The 20,844-nt window shown below is 44.0% G+C and overlaps 1 protein-coding gene across 4 annotated transcripts in view; it reads right to left on the bottom strand.

Moving 5' to 3' along the window:
• The window catches only part of Gatad2b (GATA zinc finger domain containing 2B), a 67,736-nt gene extending 52,423 nt beyond the window's left edge, over positions 1 to 15,313 (bottom strand). For all 4 annotated transcript variants that reach the window (XM_038311372.1, XM_038311373.1, XM_038311374.1 and 1 more), the window contains exon 1: positions 15,189 to 15,313. The gene's annotated coding sequence lies outside the window, so the exon portion shown is untranslated. The remainder of the gene's footprint in view (positions 1 to 15,188) is intronic.
• Positions 15,314 to 20,844: the final 5,531 nt, after the last annotated feature.

Genomic DNA, 20,844 nt, shown 5'->3' with positions numbered 1-20,844 from the left:
TGATATTCAAGAGTATATTACATTAGTGAAAAAGGTTCTGAACTAAATACATTTTAGAAAAGAATGGAGACATGACTCTTCAGTTAAAAGTACTTCCTGTTCATGCAGAGAACCCAGGTTTGGTTCCTTGTACCCAAATGGCAGCTCACAACCATCTATAATTCCAGTCCCAGAGGATCCAATGTCCTCTTCTGGCTTCTTATGGCACTGCACACACATGGTACATAGACATACAAGCAGACAAAACATACACATACAAAGTTTTTGTATATAAAAGATAAAAGTCACAGAAAAATATTTATAGTTTCAATGGCCATACATAATAGGAACCTATTTTCCCTTTATTGTTCACATAGGGTCTCAAAGCCCCAGATGGTCTTTAAACTCTGATGACCTTGAACAATTACAGACCTGTACAAACAAGCACATTTTTATAGAGTATAGGGGATTGAACAGAGATCCTGCATGCTAGATGCCCCATTAGGGTTCCTACTGCTGTGATAAAACACCACAGCCAAAAGCAAGTTGAAGAGGAGAGGGTTTATCTCACTCACACTTCCACTCCACAGCACTGGTCATCAGTGAAGGAAGTCAGGGTAGGAACTCAGACAGGGCAGGAACCTGGAGGCAGGTGCTGATGAAGAGGCCTTGTAGAAATGGTGCTGCTTACTGGCTTGCTCAACCTGCTTTCTTAGAGAACTCAGGACTACTAGGCAAGGACAGCACTACCCACAATGGGTTGGGCCCTCCTCCATCAAACACTAAGAAAATGGCCTACAGCCCAATCCTATGGAGTCGTTTTCTCAATGGAGGCTCCCCTCCTTTCTGGTGACTTTAGCTTGTGTCAAGTTGACATAAAACTGGCCAGCACAATTGACCCCGTATCAACCTGACACACAAACACAACACTGTTAAGCTACAACCTTTCTTTTCTTGTTCATCCCCCCAAATCACAAATTAATAAGCTTTAAAAAGTCCCACAACCTTACAAACTCAAACACTTCAAATTGTCTCTTTAGCACACGCTTTTGATCCCAGCACTTGGGAGACAGAGGCAGGCGGATCTCAATGAGCTGGAGGTCAGCCTGGTCTACAAACAAACAAAGCAAGCAAATCCAAACAAACTGGGTAAAATAACTCAATGTCCAGTATCTGGGCTTCTCCTTCAAGGGGCTTGGGTCACTTGTCTGGCTCTGCCCTCTGGAGACACACAGCTTGTCTTCAAAATTCAGGCAGGCTCCACGTAACCACTAACACAACTCTTGGTGGTCATCCCATGATACTGGCATCTCCAAAATGCTGAGGGTTTTCTACTGTAAATAGGCTGCACTTTTCACCAATAGCCTCTCCTGGGCTTCTTCATGGTGCTAAATCTCAATCAGTTTCTCTACATGACTCCTTTAACACTGGCCTTAAACTTCCTTAAACTTTAAAGTCTTTGCTTCCCTCTAAAACCTCATAAGCCAAGCCTTCATCCTCTACATTTCTGTCAACATTCAGATCTTCTAAGCTCCCACAGAACAACTGACTAAGCTTTGAACACTTAATGGCTTTTTTTAGGCTAAAGTTCCAAAGTCCTTCCACAATCCTCCCAAAAAAGGCATGGTCAGGTCTGCCACAGCAACACTCTACCATCCTAGTTAGGGTTACTACTGCTATAAACAGCATGACCAAAAGTAAACTGAAGAGAAAAGGGTTTATTTGGCTTATATTTACATATCACTGTTCATCACTGAAGGAAGATAAGGCAGAAATTCAAACAGGGAATGAACCTGGAAACCAGAGGCCATGGAGGAGTACTGCTTAGTGGCTTGCTCAGACTGCTTTCTTATAGAACCAGGGGTGGCATTACCCACAATGGGCTGGGCCCTCCACAACCAATTACTAATTAAGAAAACGTTCTACAGGCTTGTAAGCAGTCCAATCTTATGATTTCCTCAAGCGAGGTTCCCTCCTCTCTCAAGATGACATAAAACTAGCCAGCACACTAGACAAGTGTGCTTTCTATCTTTCTATCATTCATTCTATCAACTGAGCTACATCCCCAGAGAAAAAAAGGAATTGGGGGGGGGGGCAGACAGACTATAAAGTGTCTGCTATGCAAAACATGAAGACCAGTGTTCAGATCCAATGTAAAAAGCTGAGACAGGCCGGGCGGTGGTGGCGCACGCCTTTAATCCCAGCACTCGGGAGGCAGAGGCAGGCGGATCTCTGAGTTCGAGGCCAGCCTGGTCTACAAGAGCTAGCTCCAGGACAGGCTCTAGAAACTACAGGGAAACCCTGTCTCGAAAAACAAAAAAAAAAAAAAAAAAAAAAAAACTGAGACAGAAGCTGAGACAGAAGTTGCAGTATAAATATGTACTCTAGCTCTAGCTCTGGTGGTGGTGGTGGAAGGCTGGGAAAGACATGGGGACACAGGACATGAGACACAGAAAGAGAATCCCTGAAGATCACTGGCCAGGCAAATTCAATGAGAGACCCTATCTCAAAAACATGAAGAGCAAGGGCTAGAGAGATGGCTCAGTGGTGAAGAGCACTGCCTGCTCTTCCAAAGGTCCTGTGTTCAATTCCCAGCAACCACATGGTGACTCACAACCATCTGTAATGGGATCTGGTGCCCTCTTCTGGCCTGTAGGCATACACACAGACAGAATATTGTACACATAATAAATATTAAAAAAAAAAAAACATAAAAAGCAATAGAAAAAAAAAACATTCAATGTAGACCTCTGGGCTATACACACCCACATCATACACATGTGTACACCTACACCAACACATACACTATGTATTCACACACAAAGGTACCTTTAATATGCACAAGAAAAATTATGACTCAAAAGTTCTACATTATGCTAGGCATGTTGTTGCATGCCTTTGATCCCAGAACTCAGAAGACAGAGGCAGGTGGATCTCTGTTGAGTTTGAGGCCAGTCTGGTCTACAGAAAGAATTCCAGGACAACCAAGACGGTTACATAGACAAACTGTCTTGAAAAACAGAGAGAGGGAGAGGGAGAGGGAGAGGGAGAGGGAGAGGGAGAGGGAGAGGGAGAGGGAGAGGGAGAGGGAGAGGGAGAGGGAGAGGGAGAGGGAGAGGGAGAGGGAGAGGGAGAGGGAGAGGGAGAGGGAGAGGGAGAAAGAAGTTCTAAGTAAGGCTGGAGAGGGCTCAGCAGTGAAGAGCACATACTGGTCTTACAGAGAACCCGAGTCTGGTTCCCCATACATCTATTGGGCAGTTTACAACTGCCTTTAACTCCAGCTCCAGAAGGATTTGACACCTCTAGCCTCCACAGGCACCTTTATCCATGCAGACAAAGACACAGACACACAAACAAAAATTTTTTTTAAAAAAGATTTTTTTTTAATCTGTCTGTGTGTGCCACATGTGTGTAGAGATCAGAAGAAGGTGTCAGATCTCCTGGTGTTGAATTACAGGTGCTGAAACACCCAATACAGGTGCTGAGAACCAAACACAGGCCCTCTGGAAAAGCAACAAATGCTCTTAACTGCTAGGCCATTTATCCAGCACCATATGCAGATAACTAAAAATAAAAATCTTCAGGTGCCTTGTAGTTTTCAAAACAACTCTACATGCACAATCCTTTTTTAACACAGAAACTTAAATAAAACAAAGTAGCCATCAGTTCTATGTTTAGGAAATTAAGGCTTAAAGATATCAAGTGACTCCACTAGGCTAACACCAACTGTAGATGAACTAACACTCCACCTTCAGAAGGGATATCTTCTAAATTATGTAGCATTTTCTAACCTACAGAGATGCTCCTGAGTATCTTTTAGAAAGCAGCATTTTAGGCACTGCAAATACATTGCTTTTTAAATTTTATATTTTATTATTTTAGGTGTGTGGGTGTTTTGCTGGCATGAATGGCTGTGCAGTATTGTATACAATGCCCAAGGAAACCAAGAGGGCATCAGATCCCTTGGGAATGGAGTTAAAGACAGTTGTGAGCCACCTTGTGGGTTCTGGCAATTAAACTAGAGTCCTCTGGAAGTGCAGCTAATGTTTTAATCACTGAGCTACTCCAGCCACTGTATTTTGTTTGAGGATACTAATAGACCACTGAGAGATTATAAAGTATAGTGAGGTCAAATAAAATGTATTTAAATCTTTATGGGCAAGTAAGAGGCTTTCCAGAGGAAGCAGCATTTGAGATGAGATTTGGAGACTGATTTGGGAACTAAAAACTGTATCTGTTCACATATTAATTGTGAAAATGAGAAGACGTATTGAATAAAGGCAAAAATTAAGATCATAAATAGCCTTGAATGCTAAGCAAGTTTAAATTTTATCATTTAATGATTGGAAACTATGATTTTTAACAAAAGTAGAATGTTCAGGTATTTAGAACACTTTGAAGGCAATATGATTAGAGTTTAAAAGATAACAAGAGGGGCTGGAGAGATGGCTCAGAGGTTAAGAGCATTGCCTGCTCTTCCAAAGGTCCTGAGTTCAATTCCCAGCAACCACATGGTGGCTCACAACCATCTGTAAAGGGGTCTGGTGCCCTCTTCTGGCCTGCAGACATACACACAGACAGAATATTGTATACGTATTAAATAAATAAATAAATATTTGCCGGGCGGTGGTGGCGCACGCCTTTAATCCCAGCACTCGGGAGGCAGAGGCAGGCGGATCTCTATGAGTTCGAGACCAGCCTGGTCTACAAGAGCTAGTTCCAGGATAGGCTTCAAAGCTACAGAGAAACCCTGTCTCGAAAAACCAAAAAAAAAAAAAAAAAAAAAAACCAAAAAAAAAAAAAAAAAAAAAAAAAAAACAAGAGGGCTGGAGAGATGGCTCAGCAGTTAAGAGCACTGGCTGCTATTCCAGAGATCCTGACTTCAATTCCCAGCACCCACACAGTGGCTCACAACCATCTGTAATGAGATCTGGCACCCTCTTCTATCCTGCAGGAACACATGCAGACAAAACACTGTATATATAATAAATAAATCTTTAAAACAATAGTTGAGCAGTGGTGGCACATGCCTTTAATCCCAGCATTCGGGAGTTAGAGGACAGGCTCCAAAGATACAGAGAAACCCTGTCTCAAAGAGAGAGAGAGACAGAGAGACAGAGAGACAGAGAGAGAACAAACACAAACCAGAACAAGAATAAATCAGGCACAGTGGTCCATGTTTGCAATCCCAGCACTCAAGAGTTCAAGGTAAGAGGACTCTGTTAAATGTTAAAAGATGGCCTGGCAATATAGAGCTCTAACAAAAACGGGGAGTGCACCAAGATTAAAAAGGATTATAAAGATCATGGCACCCAGTCTGGTAATAATACAAGCATTTAGGAAACAGAGCCAAACAGACTGCTCCAAGTTTGAGGCCAACCTGCTCTACATAATCAATTCTAAGCAAGCCTGATCTAAAAATATGAATGAAATCAACTCTCAAAACATCCAGTCAGAGCCGGGAGGTGGTGGCACACGCCTTTAATCCCAGCACTTGGGAGGCAGAGGCAGGCGGATCTCTGAGTTCGAGGCCAGCCTGGTCTACAAGAGCTAGTTCCAGGACAGGCTCTAGAAACTACAGGGAAACCCTGTCTCGAAAAACCAAAAAAAAAAAAAAAAAAAAAAATCCAGTCAGCCAGAACCTATGAGCACACATCTACAAATCCAGTAGATGGAAGTAGAGGAAGGAAGATCAGAAGGGTGAGGTTATTTGCCTCCACATATCTATCCGGGGCTTACAGGAGAACCTATCTCAAAACAAACAGGGCAGGAGGCCTGGTGGCATATGACTTTAATCCTAACACTTGAGAGGCAGGCGCAGGTGATCTCTAGGAGTTTCAGGCCCAAAGCTACACAGCAAGACTGTCTCAAAATAAAACAACAGCAAGACTCACAAAAGGCAAGAGACAAACAACAGGTGGTGATATAATCCTGTAATCCCAGTCGTTAATCCCAGCACTCAGGAGGCAGAGGCAGGCAGATCTCTGAGCTACAGACCAGGCTGAACTATGGTATGAGTTCCAGGACAGGAAGGGCGACACAGAAAAACCATGTTTTGAAACCCTGTCCACCCCAACCCACCCCCACCAAATTAACACATAAACAAAAGACTTTGTGGCAATATTCTCTATCAGAGTTTCGGTGAAGGAGATGAATTAGTGAACCAGCAGGAAAGAGTCAAAAGAAACCAAAGACTGATAAATATACACAAGACAATAAAAATAATGGGCCTAGTGGCACATGTAAACTAAACAATTCTGGCATTTAAGAGGCGAAGCAAAAGGACTATGAATTCAAGAGCAACCTGGTTAATATAGCTGGTAAAAGAAAAAACAGACAGAGGGGAGTTGTAGGGGAGAAATGGAAGGCAGTTGTGATAAAAATACATTGCATACATCTTCAAAAAAATACGTAAAAATTATTACTTAAAAAAAGGAGGGGCTGGTAAGATGGCTCAGTGGGTAAGAGTACTGACTGCTCTTCCAGAGGACCTGGATTCAATTCCCAGCACCCACATGGCAGTTCACAGCGGATCTGAAACTCCAATTCCAGAGAATCTGACATCATTATACCAATGCACATAAAATAAAGAAAAAAGAATAGTAAGTGACGGTGATGCTCAAATTCCTGGCTCATATGACTCAATGACGCACAAAGGGAAACAATGTTGATGGGAGTATTATATTTGGAATAACGGTAGAATATGGAGGCAGACACGTCTAGCTATAGATGGGATGTAATAATATATGAAAGACACACAGGGAGTTTTCTTAGTAATTAAATATCATTATTTCAACCAGAAGACAATCATTCTGTCACTATATATAAAATTCTTTAAAGTTTACAAGACATTTTGCAGGGGCTAGAGAGAAGGCTCAGTGGTTAGGTACATATACAACTCTTTCAGTTCCCAGTATCCACATCTGGCATAGTGCAAGCAGATACAACTCCCTTCCCAGGGGATCCAACACTCTCTTCTAGTCTTTCTGAATACTGCATGCATAAGCACACATACCCAAACAAAAAGAAATTTTTAAGTTAAATAAAATTTTATAACATTTTGCAACCCCATATTATATTTATCACATTTCATACTTTGTTGTAAATAAAATTTACATAAAGTTTGGAAGAGAGGCTCTCATTCCGATTTAATCAACAAATATGTTAGTTGTGGTGGCAGAATCCTTTAATCCCAGCACTCGGGAGTGGGGAGGGGAGCAGAGGCAATCAGATCTCTGTGACTTAGAGGCCAGTCTGGTCTACAGAGTGAGTTCCAGGACAGTTACACAGAAATATCCTGACGCGAAAAATAAAACAAAACATAAATTTTTGAGTATCAACTGTATGATAGGAATTATATTAGGCATTAAACAAAAACCAAAATAAATGCCATGGATATGAATCCATGCCTCCAAAACCTTTATCATAAGAGGGGAAACAACAACCAATAAATGTAACAAGTGAATTTTTTGTAATAAATAAATACAGCACAAGTAAATGCTTTTAAGTTATTAAGTGCTATGAAAAAGAAAATAGAGCAAAGGAAGACTACAAGGTATAAAGAATAGATAGGAGCTGAAGGTAGGGTTCTTAAGAGTTAGGAGCCGGGCGGTGGTGGCGCACGCCTTTAATCCCAGCACTTGGGAGGCAGAGGCAGGCGGATCTCTTGAGTTCGAGGCCAGCCTGGTCTACAAGAGCTAGTTCCAGGACAGGCTCTAGAAACTACAGGGAAACCCTGTCTCGAAAAAAAAAAAAAAAAAAAAAAAATCAGGAAAACTTGCCGGGAGGTGGTAGCACACACCTTTAATCCCAGCTTTCGGGAGGCAGAGACAGATAGATAGATCTCTGTGAGTTTGAGGCCAGCCTGGTCTACAGAGCTATTTCCAGGACAGTTAGTGCTATTCTACAGAAAAACAGTCTCGAAAAACAAAAGAAAAAAAATTAGGAAAACTTGATGTGGTGGTGCACACCTGTCCCACAGTAAATTTAAGACCCTGTCAAAAATTAAATGAATGAATGAATGAATGAATGAATGAATGAATGGGCCAGTAAGATGACTCAGTAAATAAAGGCACCTGAGAGACACAGAGAGAGAACTCAATACTTAGGAGCACTGGTTGTTCTTTCAGGAGATGTGCATTCAGTTCCTATCACCTACATGGTGGCTCCTGTCTGTAACTCTAGTTTCAGGGAACCCAATGACGTCTCTTGGCCTCCACAGACACCAGGTACACATAGTCCACATAAATACAGAGACAAAACACTATATGCACAAAATAAAAAGTAAAAATAAATGACAGAAGTAAGGCTTCATTGAAAAGATGACATTTAGTCAGTGGCTCAAGTCTGTAATCCCAGTACTCCAGAGGCTGTAATAGATAAATTCCAGGCTACCTCAGGCAAAATAGTGGATTTGGCCTACAGAGTGAACCCTTGCCTCAAAAATGAATACATACATAGATAAAAAAATAAGTTCATACATACATAAAGCAAGGGACTGGAGAGGTGGCTCAGCTGTTGCAAACACTGGCTGCTTATTGCTTGGGGCCCAGATTCAATTCTCAGCACTCACAAGGCAGCTAACAACTGTCCAACTCCAGTTGGGGATAGGGGGATCCTGACTCCCTCTTCTGGCCTCCAAGGGCACCAGGGATATAAGTAGTACACAGACATTTATGCTGGCAAGATACCCACACACATAAAGTATAAAAAGAAACATTGAAGCAATTATTTGAAAGAAATGTGGCAAATAGCTGTATCTCGGAATAGAAAACTAGCTATTTTCTGATAGGCACTCATCTCAGCATTTGGGAGGCTGAGGCAGGAAGATCAGGAATTCCAGGCCAGTGTGAACTTTTGTGGTGAGTCATAAACAAACCACAGTTTATGCAAAAGAGGATTAACAGTAGGAGAGGCTAGAGATTTAGCTCAATTGTAGGGCACTAACCTAGTATAAAACAGGCCTGGGTTCCACCCCAAACATATTCAAAAAAGAAAAAGGAGGGAAAAAAAGGAAGCATGCTGGGAGTTCAAGGCCAGCCTGGTCCACACAGAGAAAACCTGTCTCAAAAAACCAAAAAACAACAAAAAACCCAAAAAAACTTTGTTGAGTCTGTTTTATTTGGGCTGTGAGGGGGAGAGTAATAATCCCAGAATTTGGGAGGCTGAGACAGACACAGGTGCATCTCTGTGAAACCTTGTCTCAAAAAAAAAGAAAAAAAATTCTCTATGCTTAGTGTTCACTTTGTCCCTTAGTTTATTCCCTTCTTCCAGAATTCTACATCTATATACTCTCAATAACTCACTATAAATAAGCCCTCCAGCTAACACTTGCAATCCCTCACAATTATACTAAAAATTTATTATTCTTGATACCTAAATTCTCCTCTCATCCCAATATGTATTTTAGAAGATTATAAATTTTACTCTCCCCTATACAGCCCAAATAAGACAGATTCAACAAAGTTTTTTTGGTTTTTCGAGACATGGTTTCTCTGTGTAGCACAAGGTGTCCTGGAACTCAATCTGTAGACCAGGCTGGCCTTGAACTCCCAGAGATAAACCTACGTCTGCTGGGATTAAAGGCCTATGCCACCATCACCACCACCACTGGCTGATCAGGCATCTTAAAGTAGTAAGTAGTAAGTCTGTCAGGTTCAGGTAACAGTTAACATGAGTTATCTAAAAAATGTATATCAGTCAGGTATAATATACAATAAGAATACAATAAGAGAAGATTTCAACAACTAACATTTTGCTTAATTTCTTTAGCAACCTACTGAAAAATATTTTTAAAAATTGCCAGTTATCATCTCGGACACCTTTAGTCCCAGCACTAAGAAGGCAAAGTTGGACATACCTCTATGACTTTGAGGCCAGCCTGGTCTACACAATGAGTTCCAGGCATAATGAGACCTTGTCTCAAGTTCTAATATTACTACTAATAAATTAAAATTGAAGGTGAGTGTAGGCACATACACCTGTAATCCCAGAATTTGGGAGGCTGTATCCGGAGAAGCAGGAGTCTCAGGCCAGCATGAACTGTGCAGCAAAATCCTAACTCAAAAACCTAAGCAAGTAAGTAAATAAAAAAATAAGCAAACACACTGGGCTGGAAAGATGGCTCAGAGGTTAAGAGCATTGACTGTTCTTTTAGAGGTACTGAGTTCAATTCCCAGCAACCACATGGTGACTCAACCATCTATAATGAGATCTGGTGCCCTCTTCTACCCTATAGGAAATACATGTAAGCAGAACACTATATACATAATAAATAAATCTTAAAAAAAAATACGCAAACACTCCAGGCAGTGGTGGTGCACTCCTTTAATCCCAGTACTCAGGAAGTAGATGTAGGTAAATCTCAGTGAGTTCAAAATCAGCTTGGTCTATAAAGCAAGTTCCAGGACAGCCAAAGCTGTTACACAGAGAAACCATGTCTTGAAACTCCCCCTCCCAAAACAAAAAAGACAAACATACCAGGTTGAATGGCACACACCTTTAATCTTAACACTGGGAAGAAAGATAAAGCAGAAAAATCACACTGGGATTGAAGACCAGCATGGGCTACAGTAAGAAACTGTCCCAAATGTTCACATAGCAAAGATGTACAATTATCTTTCATATCTGGGATTTGAACATTTCATACCTCAAAAAAAATTGCCAGGCATGGTGGCATAGGCTTTTAACCCCAGTACTCAGAAGGCATATGCAGGTCAATCTCTGAGAATTCCAGGCTGGATTCTGTCTCAAAAAAAGAAAGAAGAAAGACAGAAAGAGAGAGAGAGAGAGAGAGAGAGAGAGAGAGAGGGAGAGAGCGCATCTGTCACTCTTGCCACTACAATCCCAAACTCTTGATTGTTTCTGGCCAGTTGCAAGCAATCCAAAGCAGTGGCAAATTAAGGGATTCTGAGGAAAACACTGCACATCGCAGAGCCAACCTGTTGAGCCTTAATGACCATGTGTCATTCCTCTCCTATTTGATGAACTCAGGCTGCATGGGCGCATTTCATTAATCCACCAGAGAAGGGGTCTACTTCAAATCTAGACCTATTCACAGGGATTTTTGTCATTACAGAAGGATCCCTGCTTCATCAATTGAAGTCACCAAAAGTCCCCAAATAGCATACAGAAAAAACTTCAGACTACTGAATATAAACAAGAACAGACACTTTCTTCCCCCAAACCAGACATTTTCACAAAAACCAATTTCCTTTCCATGCTTAATCAAAAGCAAGTGAATTGTAACTATGTGGTATCATCTTGGTAGGATTTTTCCTAAGCAACACAATAGGTGGACAGTTTTATGCCAGAACTAGATTTGGAATTTGGGGTATATCTTTTTTTTTTTCTCCTTTCCTTTCAATATGCCTCAGAAAGTCCTTGGTATTGTATGTTGACATCTAAGGAAACTGGGTTGTAAGTCCTGCAAAGGTCTGAAAAACAAAGCCATTTACGGCTCAAGCAGCTGTTTTCATCAACCAAACCTATTTGGATTTTCTCAGTAAGTCAAGCAGCATGAGACTCCTGAGCTAGTGCAGAGGAGCTGCTTGTTAGCAAGTCTCCTAATAGGGTGGCTGTAACACAGAATATGCTCCAGCGTCTAAAGACTAGTACAGCACAGCTGTTTCCCTACACAGCTTGGAGAGCAAGAAAGAAAACAATCAGTTAAACCGAGGTAAGAGGTCTGTTTGGCAAACAGCATATATAGTTCACTGCTTAAAACAAGGAGAGCCAGCGGTGGTGGCTCACCAGCACTCAAAAAGCAGATCTCTGTGAGTTCCAGGCCAGCCTGGTCTACAGAGAAGAGTTCTAGGACAGTCAGGAATACACAGAGAACGGGGAGTGGGGGGGGGGGGTGAATCCTGAGACATCAGCATAGATTAAAATTTTTTTACAGGCATCAACGACATCTTTTCAACCCTGCTGCTGTGCTCTTTCCAGATAGGACTAACTAGTGGAACCAAGAGAGGTGATAAGAGACTCCATTGCCCACAACGAAAACACACAGACTTTATGGCTCAAAGTCTCTAATTTGATATAAAACAGAGGATGATAACTCCTGATCCCTTGCTCAGGATAAAAGGCCTGAACCAGTTTGTTTTGTTTGGATTTTTTAGTTGGGTTTTGTTTTTTGTTTGTTTGGTTTTTTGAGGCAGGGTTTCTTTGTGTAGCTTTTGAACCTATCCTACACTCCCTCTGTAGCCCAGGCTGGCCTTAAACTCAGAGATCCGCCTGCCTCTGCCTCCAGAGTGCTGGGATTAAATGTATGTACCACCACTGCCCGGCTCACTGGTTGCTGTTTTAAGAAACCATTTTAACTCGGTAGCTCTAGTTATCCTGATTTGTTCTAGCTATCCTGAACTTTATGTAGTCCATGCTGCCTCGAACTGTTTCCGGAGTGTTGGGATTACAGTCATGAGCTCAGGAAACAGACTTTGTAATTTAGAGCTGTGAGGGTCAGAAATCTTCCTCATACATCTGTCTCCCTGTGGCCCTATCCTAAACACAGTTTAAGATAGCTCTGTTTCTAAAACAAGTGTTTAATGTAGCGTCTATTCCAACCCTGTTGAGACGATATCTAAACAGGAAGTTAACAGACATGACACAGTCAGAGGAAGCAAACCACAGTGCCATAAAGATGGATGCTGCTGTCAGTACAAACCACTCTCACCTCATTAAAAATGTTCTCAACTAAAGAACAGGTAGCATGAGAGTCTAAAAACCTCATCTCTTCTCAAACTAGGTCATTCAACCAGCCTTCTGATTCCTATTAACACTTACCTACCTCTTTCCACAATGACTTTCGTTGGTACCAGACTGAAAAGTCTATATCATCAGTCATACCGGACCAACAGTCATCATGAACTATTTATATACCTACCTTCTTAAAAAGCCCAAGGAAAGTCTAAGCCTGGCCGAGACCTGTGTCTGTGATGGACTAAAAGACTGCCAACAGCTAAGTCTTCCCTCAAGATGAGCTTAACCCCACCACTCTCTTTGACATCACCCGAAGATGCCTCCTTACCAATCAAAAAACACACACAAACGTTACTACTATTCTAGAACATAATTCTGAGTGTGTGTGTGTGTGAGAGAGAGAGAGAGAGACAGACAGACAGACAGACCGACCAACCGACCGACAGGCTGACTGACCCTGGACATGTAGTTATAGACAGTCATGTGGGTGATGGGAATTGAACTTGGGTCCTCTGGAAAAAGCAGTCAGTACTCTTAATCACTGAGCCTTCACCAGTCTCCCTCTAGGACATTTAATTTAATTTTTTGTTTTGTTTTTTCGAGACAGGGTTTCTCTGTAGCTTTGGAGCCTGTCCTTGAACTAGTTTTTGTAGACCTGGTTGGCCTCAAACTCACAGAGATCTCCCTGCCTCTGCCTCCCCAGTGCTGAGATTAAAGACGTGCAACACCACCACCCTGATCTAGGACAATTCTTATAAAGATTTCTCCCACACCAAAAATATAAATTAAAGTGGCTATCAGACTTCAAGGAGGGGCGGTCGTGGCAAGTGCCTTTAAGCCCAGCACTTGGGAGGCAGAGTCGGGTGGATCTCTGTGAGTTGTAAGCCAGCCTAGTCTATAAGAGCTAGCTCCAGGACAGGCTCCAAAGCTACACAGAAACCCTGTCTCTAGAAAACAAAAATCAAAAATAAAAACAGATTTCAAGGAAGAATTTAAGTCCACATAGTAAAGAAACAGCAATAAGAAAGCACTGAATTCTCAAACAGAATGATCTCCAACATACAGCCACTACAGGGATGCCAAGAGGAACATCAGTAACATGCTGCAGGAGGGACAGGATGGCTGAAGGACAGAGGTGGGAGGGGAAGGTTTATTTCACTTTGTACCACATTCAACCGTTGCTACTCAAATTATAAATTTCTAGAAAATGTAACGTTCTAAAACTACAAAAGCACTAGCTCTTCTCCATCCCACATGGTTTGTAAAATCTACTTTTACTCCAGCATCAAGCTCGAATTCAAATCTTTTGGATACTGGCATGAAAACCCTGCCTCCTTGCTAAAATAGGTTTTAATTGATATTAGTCCCACCTCTAACACACGCACACAAAAGCCCTTCAAGTAATCATTTGCCAGATGAGAAAACTGGTTCTCAGGAAGCGACCTTACTTTCCAGAAGAGAACAGGGAAACACTGTTAACTTCGGCACCCACATGCTACCTACCCACCAGTAATGCCTCCATCTCCACCTCAGTGCCAGGCCTCACGAGCTAACAGCCTAAGTTTGAAGGGAATTCAGTGCTGGGAATGCACTCAGAAGGCACTACACCTTTACAAAGTGAGGAAGCTATCCCGGGACGGCGATGAACACCTAAATCCCCACGTTCACGGGAGTAACGAGCTTCTTCAGAAACTGTGCCCAAGGAGGCAAAAAGTACTCTAAGTTCTGGTTTGGTCGGGAAAGGTAAGTTCCAGTTCCATCAACCCGCAGGAACGAGCTGGAACAAATCCAGTGTGTCCGAGAAGCCCAGCTGAGCAAATGGGTAGTTTAGTTGCTTTACAAGGTAAGTAACCCACACAAGTCGGGACAATTTCCTTTTCCTACGGAGGGCAAGGGAACGGGGGACGACGAAATAAAGGGGTAGGTTCTGCACTCCTGATCCTTTCCCCAAATAAAGATAATCATTCTGTGCTCCCTTCACCCTTAAGGATCCTCCTTTCGTCCCATCCGCCGTCAAACACAAGACTCAGTGCAGGGCAGGGAGCGGCCCCCGCACCCTGAGGGCACCATTGGGGGCGGAGAGTTAAAAACACGGAGGGGAAGACGCTCCGGTGGAAAAGAGGGGAGCATGGCGGGCATGAGGTACTGAGTGAAAAGGGGGATGGCGAGGGAAACGGGGAGCGAGGGAGGGGAGAAAGAGTAAAAAAGGAGACACGAAGGGACAGCAGCCGGGTCGCGCGAGGCCTAAGTGAAAGACCCGGGCGCGCGCGCGGAGGGGGAGGGGAAGAGGTGAAGGGGAGCGCGAGGCGGGGGCGCGCGGACCGGGCTGGGGGAGGGGACGCCAGGCGGGGGCGCGCGGGCGGGCGTCGGCTCGCGGGCGCTTCCCCTCCCCCCGCCCTCCACCTTTCCCTTCCCCCACCGCCGCCTCCTCGCAGCCTCGCTCCCTCCGTCGCTCCCCACCGCCCCCGGGCGGGCTGGCGGCCAGGCTGGCCTAGGCCAGAGCTCCTCACCTGGCAGCGGCGGCGGAACTCCCGACCAGGTCGCCTCTACAGGCGACGGGCGAAAGGCGTCGAAAAAAGAGGCGGCGACGGCACAGTGGGATCCAGACCCCACTGGCGGGTCCAGGAACGGGGTGGGGAGGGGGCGGGCCGGGTCGGGGAGGGCGGGGGGGCGGAGCAGGACACTGCGGTTACAGACAGGGGCAGCAGCGGCGGCGGCGGCTGCACCGGCGGCGGCTGGCACCACACAAACAAGGACGCTGATGGGCAGCTGCCAAGCGCCTCGACTCCGCCTTAACCACACGCCACGACGCCCAGTGGAGGACCCTAGCGGCTACCCGCCCTCCTCGTCTTTCTCGTACCAATAGAAGCGGAGATACCGAGACTTCACCCCACCCTTGAGGAGTGGGTGGCTGGAGAAGGTTGTGATTGGCGTCAAGAGAACCCAATCAAAAAGAAGAAGGGTGATGGTCTAGCGGGGGACGCGTTACTGGGTACCATTCGGCCAGTCCCAGACACATCCGGGTCTTCGACAGCCCATTAAGTGTCGAGGGTCAAAAAAATCGCTTCAGGCTGCAACTTACCTTGGAGACGTTTTGGTCCCAAGGCAGCCGCCGTACAACACCTAGTCTCTTAAAAACCGGGATTCTCCTTTGACCAGCACTCCTTCTTTCACGTCTAAAGATGAGGACTGGGATCGGTGCTGTGCTCTGCGTTTGGTGTGGTGGTGGTGTTCATCGCGACAGAATCCATGAATTTAAGAACAGAACTCGCTTTAGGGGCTTGGGCCTGTCTCTCTGGGGTGTGGCCTGACTTCTGCTGCCAGGCTGGCTCCTGTGTTAATTTACTCCTGGTCGGTCCTTAATTGACTGTACCATAACAGCAGGGAAAAAAATCAAAACCTAACAATTAGCTAAATGCACTGATAAATTACGGTGTTCGTAGCGTGTTCTCTGGGATCTGGTCTTTTTCTGTTCACAGTGAGGAGACAGTTTCCCACCCCACCCGACTGCAGTAGCCAAGTCAGGGCCCAGCTTCTCTTGCTAGCCTGGCGACCTCCTACTTCCTCGAAGCAGTTAGGCCCGCCTACATTCAGCGTTTTAGAGCACTTGACCATAAGTATTCATTCGAGCGCCTTAGAGATGAGAGCTAATTATCACAAAAATAAGCACGTTTAAAGAATAATATTTCGGGAAACCAGAGATTGTGTGCATGGCACTGTGCTGAGAGCGTTAGATGAATTCTCACTCTGAGAAGTAGGTAGTGGTCATCGTAGTTTACAGATGAGGAAAATGAGGTGTATATCGAAAGACTTTCCAAAATTACTCATGTTGAAATTTAAGCTGACGTGTATTGAAGTGTAAGAGAGATTAAGCCATTGCCAACGGTAGACTGCTAACCACCAAGTACTGGTTAAGAGCCAGAAATAACTAGTTCCAGAGACATTAGAACCTTTTTGTTGTTGTTTGTTTTGTTTTGTTTTTTTGTAACAGTTTCTCTGTGTACTCCTGGCTGTCCTGAAACTCATTCTGTAGACCACCAGGCTGACCTCAGACTCAGAGATCCGCCTGCTTCTGCCTCCAGAGTGCTGGGATTAAAGGCGTTCATCGCCATCACCACCACTACCACATTTTTAAAATCACTATGGAAATGGAATTGTAAGGCTTGCACGGTGGCACACAAGTTTAATCACGGGACTTGGGACTGAGGTTTCAGGTTAGCCTAGGCTAAGTATGAAAACACTGTTTCAAAACTTTCTTTTAGCCGGGTGGTGGTGGCACACGCCTTTAATCCCAGCACTCAGGAGGCAGAGGCAGGTGGATCTCTGTGATTTCGAGGCCACCCTGGTCTACAAGAGCTAGTTCCAGGATAGGCTCCAAAGCCACAGAGAAACCCTGTCTCGAAAAATCAAAAAAAAAAAAAAAAAAAAAAAAAAAAAAAAAAACTTTTTAAAATGGGTGCTTAAGAGGCAACTCGATGACTAAAACACTTGCTGTTCTTCCAGAGAATCCAGGCTCAGCTCCCAGCACACACGTACTAGCTCACCACCATTTTATTAACTTCAGTTGAGAAGAAGCCCTCCTCTGACTTCCCTGAGCACCACTCATATGGTACATATACATATATGCAACAATGAAATAATTTGTTTGTTTGTTTTGGTTTTTGAAACAGGATTTCTCTACGTAGCCCTGGCTATCCTGGAACTCACTCTGTAGACCAGGCTGACCTTAAACTCAAGAGATCCACCCTGCCTCTGCCTCCTAAATTGCTGGGTTAAAGGCAATGCGCCACACTGCCCAACCTCAATTTTTTTTTTTTGTAGACCAGGCTGGCCTCAAACTCACAAAGATCCGCCTGCCTCTGCCTCCTGAGTGTGGGATTAAAAGCGTGCTCTACCACCACCCAGCTAATAATTTCTTTTAGTACCTAAAATTTTCCTCAATTTTTTTGTTAAAGTTGAACTGGGAAATATAGCTAAGTGGTAGAATACTAGTCAGCATGTTCAAACCTTAGTAATGCAAAATATATAGATAAATAAAAAGTTTAATCAAAAATTATGACGGAGCCGGGCGGTGGTAGTGCACGCCTTTAATCCCAGCACTCGGGAGGCAGAGGCAGGCGGATCTCTGTGAGTTGGAGACCAGCCTGGTCTACAAGAGCTAGCTCCAGGACAGGCCTCTAAAAGCAGGCAGAGAAACCCTGTCTCGAAAAACCAAAAAAAAAAAAATTATGACGGAGAAGGGTGGTGGTGGGTGGTGCACGCTTTTAATCCCAGCACTCGGGAGGAAGAGGCAGAGGGATCCCTATGAGTTTGAGGAAATCCAATTAGGTCAAATCAAACCAAATCAAAATGCCCATCTTTTGTGTGTATGTGTGTTTGTTTGTTTGTTTGTTTTGGTTTTTTGAGACAGGGTTTCTCTGTAGCTTTGGAGCCTGTCCTGAAACTAGCTGTTGTAGACCATGTTAAATTGGGAGCATAGCCCCAGCCCCTGGTCTGGGAGTTGCTTTGCTCTGGACTCCAAATCCCAGCATGCCACTCCCACATGGTATTTAAGGGGCCTCCTAGAGGAGGAACACGTGTTTTTTGGGTCTGCAAGGGCTCCCTTGCTGTGCTGTCACGCTGCTGTGTGCTCGGCTACCCGAGACCGTCATTCTTTTTTTTTTTAAATATTTATTTATTATGTATACAATATTCTGTCTGTGTGTATTTCTGCAGGCCAGAAGAGGGCACCAGACCACATTACAGATGCTTGTGAGCCACCATGTGGTTGCTGGGAGTTGAACTCAGGACCTTTGGAAGAGCAGGCAATGCTCTTAACCTCTGAGCCATCTCTCCAGCCCCGAGACCGTCATTCTTAATAAACCCCATCTCGCAAAACAAACAAACAAACAAAAAATTATGATGGAGGTCTGGCTACACGCCTTCAATTCCAACACTTGGGAGGCAGAGGCAGGCAGATCTCTGTGAGTTCATGGCCAGCCTGGTCTACATAGCAAGGAGAAATAGTTCTACACAGAGAAACTATGTCTTGAAAAACAAAACAAAGAAAAACATATATAGATCCACCTGAAAATTGGAAACAGACAAGATCGCCTGACAAAATTGGGAGCATGGGGTTCGGGGGGTAGAAGGAAGGGGAAGAGAAGGGGATAAGGGAAGGGTTGAGGATAACTTGAGGGAATGGGATGTTTGAGATGGAGGAAGGACAGATATGAGAGCAAGGAAAGAGATATCTTGATTGAGGGAGACATTATGGGGTTAACAAGAAACCTGGCTCTAGAAAAATTCCCAGGAATCCACAAAGATGACCCTAGTTTAGACCCTAAGCAATAGAGAAGAGGGTGTCTAAACTGGTTTTGCCCTGTAGTCAGACTGATGATTATCTTAACTATCACCATAGAACCTTCATCCAACAACAGATGGAAACAGAGGCAGAGACCCACATTGGAGCACTGGACTGAGCCCCCAAGGTCCAGTTGAAGAGTGGAAGTAATGAGAATATGAACAAAGAGATCAAGACCATGAAGGGTTCATCCACTGAAACAGTTTACCTGAGCTAATGGAAGCTCACCAACTCCAGCTGGACTGGGAAGGAACAAGCATAGGACCAAACTAGTCCCTCTGAATATGGATGACAGTTGCATGATTGGGGCAGACTGAAGGGCCACTGGCAGTGGCACTGGGATTTATCTCTACTGCATGTACTGACTTTTTTGGATCCTATTCTCTTTGGATGTATACCTTGCTCAGCCTAGATGTAGTAGGGAGGCTCTGGACTTTCCATAAAACAAAGTGCCTTGCCCTCTCTTAGGATTGGAGGGGGTGGGGTGGGAGGGTGTGTGGAGGGAACAGGAAGGGGGAGGGAGTGGGAATTTGGATTGGTATATTTTTTAATCTAATAAATTAACAAAAAAAAAGAAGAAAACAGGGCTGGAGAGATGGCTCAGAGGTTAAGAGCACTAACTGCTCTACCGGAAGTCCTGAGTTCAATTCTCAGCAACCCACATGGTGGCTCACAACCATCTGTAATGAGATCTGGTGCCCTCTTCTGGCCTTCAGACATACAAGGAGGCTGAACACTGTGTACATAATAAATAAATAAATCTTTTTTTTTTAAAAAAAAGAAAAAACAAAAAAAGGTGTAGGAAGAAAATAAAAAAGAACAGACTCGGAAATCATAGACATCGCCTACAAATATGCAGGTACCAATATGTTTGTGCACCTATGCATCTGCGGACATCAGAGGTCATGGGGACTCTTCCAAAGTTGTTCACCTTATTTTTTGAGTCAGAGTCTCTCTATACCCAAGACTGCAGAGTGAATCTGAGGGAGCAACAAGCCCTAGGGATCCTGCTGTCTCCTGTTTCTCCTCAGCTGTAGGATTACAGATACATACAAGCCCAACTTAGGTAAATGCTGGGGATCAGAACGCAGGCGCGCATATCCAGCACAGAGTGCTCCAGCTCCGCAGCCCTCAGCTTGTCACACACTCACTTATTTTTCGTGGGGGTGGGGAGCATGTTCTGTGTCTCACGTATGGAGGTCAAAGGGACAATTTATATGACTCAGTCCCTCTCTTTTCACTGTATGGGGTCCAGGAATGGAACTCAGATTCCCAGACTTCATGGCAAGTGCCTTGAGTTTGTGAGCCATCTTGCTGTACCCTCATTTTTGTTTTTTGTTTTGAAACTGGAACTCACTCTGTTGTCCAACTTGGGCTTGAACTTGTGGCAATCCTCCTGCCTCAGCCTCCCAACTGTTGAGATTACAATACTGAGCTATTACACCTGGACCATAAACCTAATTCTTTTCTTTTTTTTTTTTTTTAAGAGGATCAAACGGTTTATTTGGCATTGACTTTCAGGTCATAGTCAGTCACTGAAGGAACTCAGGGCAGGAACTCAAGCCAAAGTCACATGGAAATGCCTCTTGTTGGCTTCCTCTCTGGCTTGAGCTCTGGCATGTGTAACTGTATTTCTTTGATGTGGGATTCCCTTTATTTTAAAGTAAAACAGACATACAAATGTTTGCAATCTAGTATTGAGTCCAAATGAATAAATAACATGAGCTTGAGTTATTAGGTTTAGAATCTTGGGTCTGCATCTTACAAGTTCTGTGATTGTTGTATGTGTATAAATTACTTTTGGGGCAGGGTGGTGGTGGTGC

This window comes from Arvicola amphibius, chromosome 14, assembly GCF_903992535.2.
Source record: "Arvicola amphibius chromosome 14, mArvAmp1.2, whole genome shotgun sequence".
Lineage (NCBI taxonomy): Eukaryota > Metazoa > Chordata > Mammalia > Rodentia > Cricetidae > Arvicola > Arvicola amphibius.
Note: the sequence above shows the minus strand (reverse complement) of the source record. Positions and strands in the feature narration are given on the sequence as shown.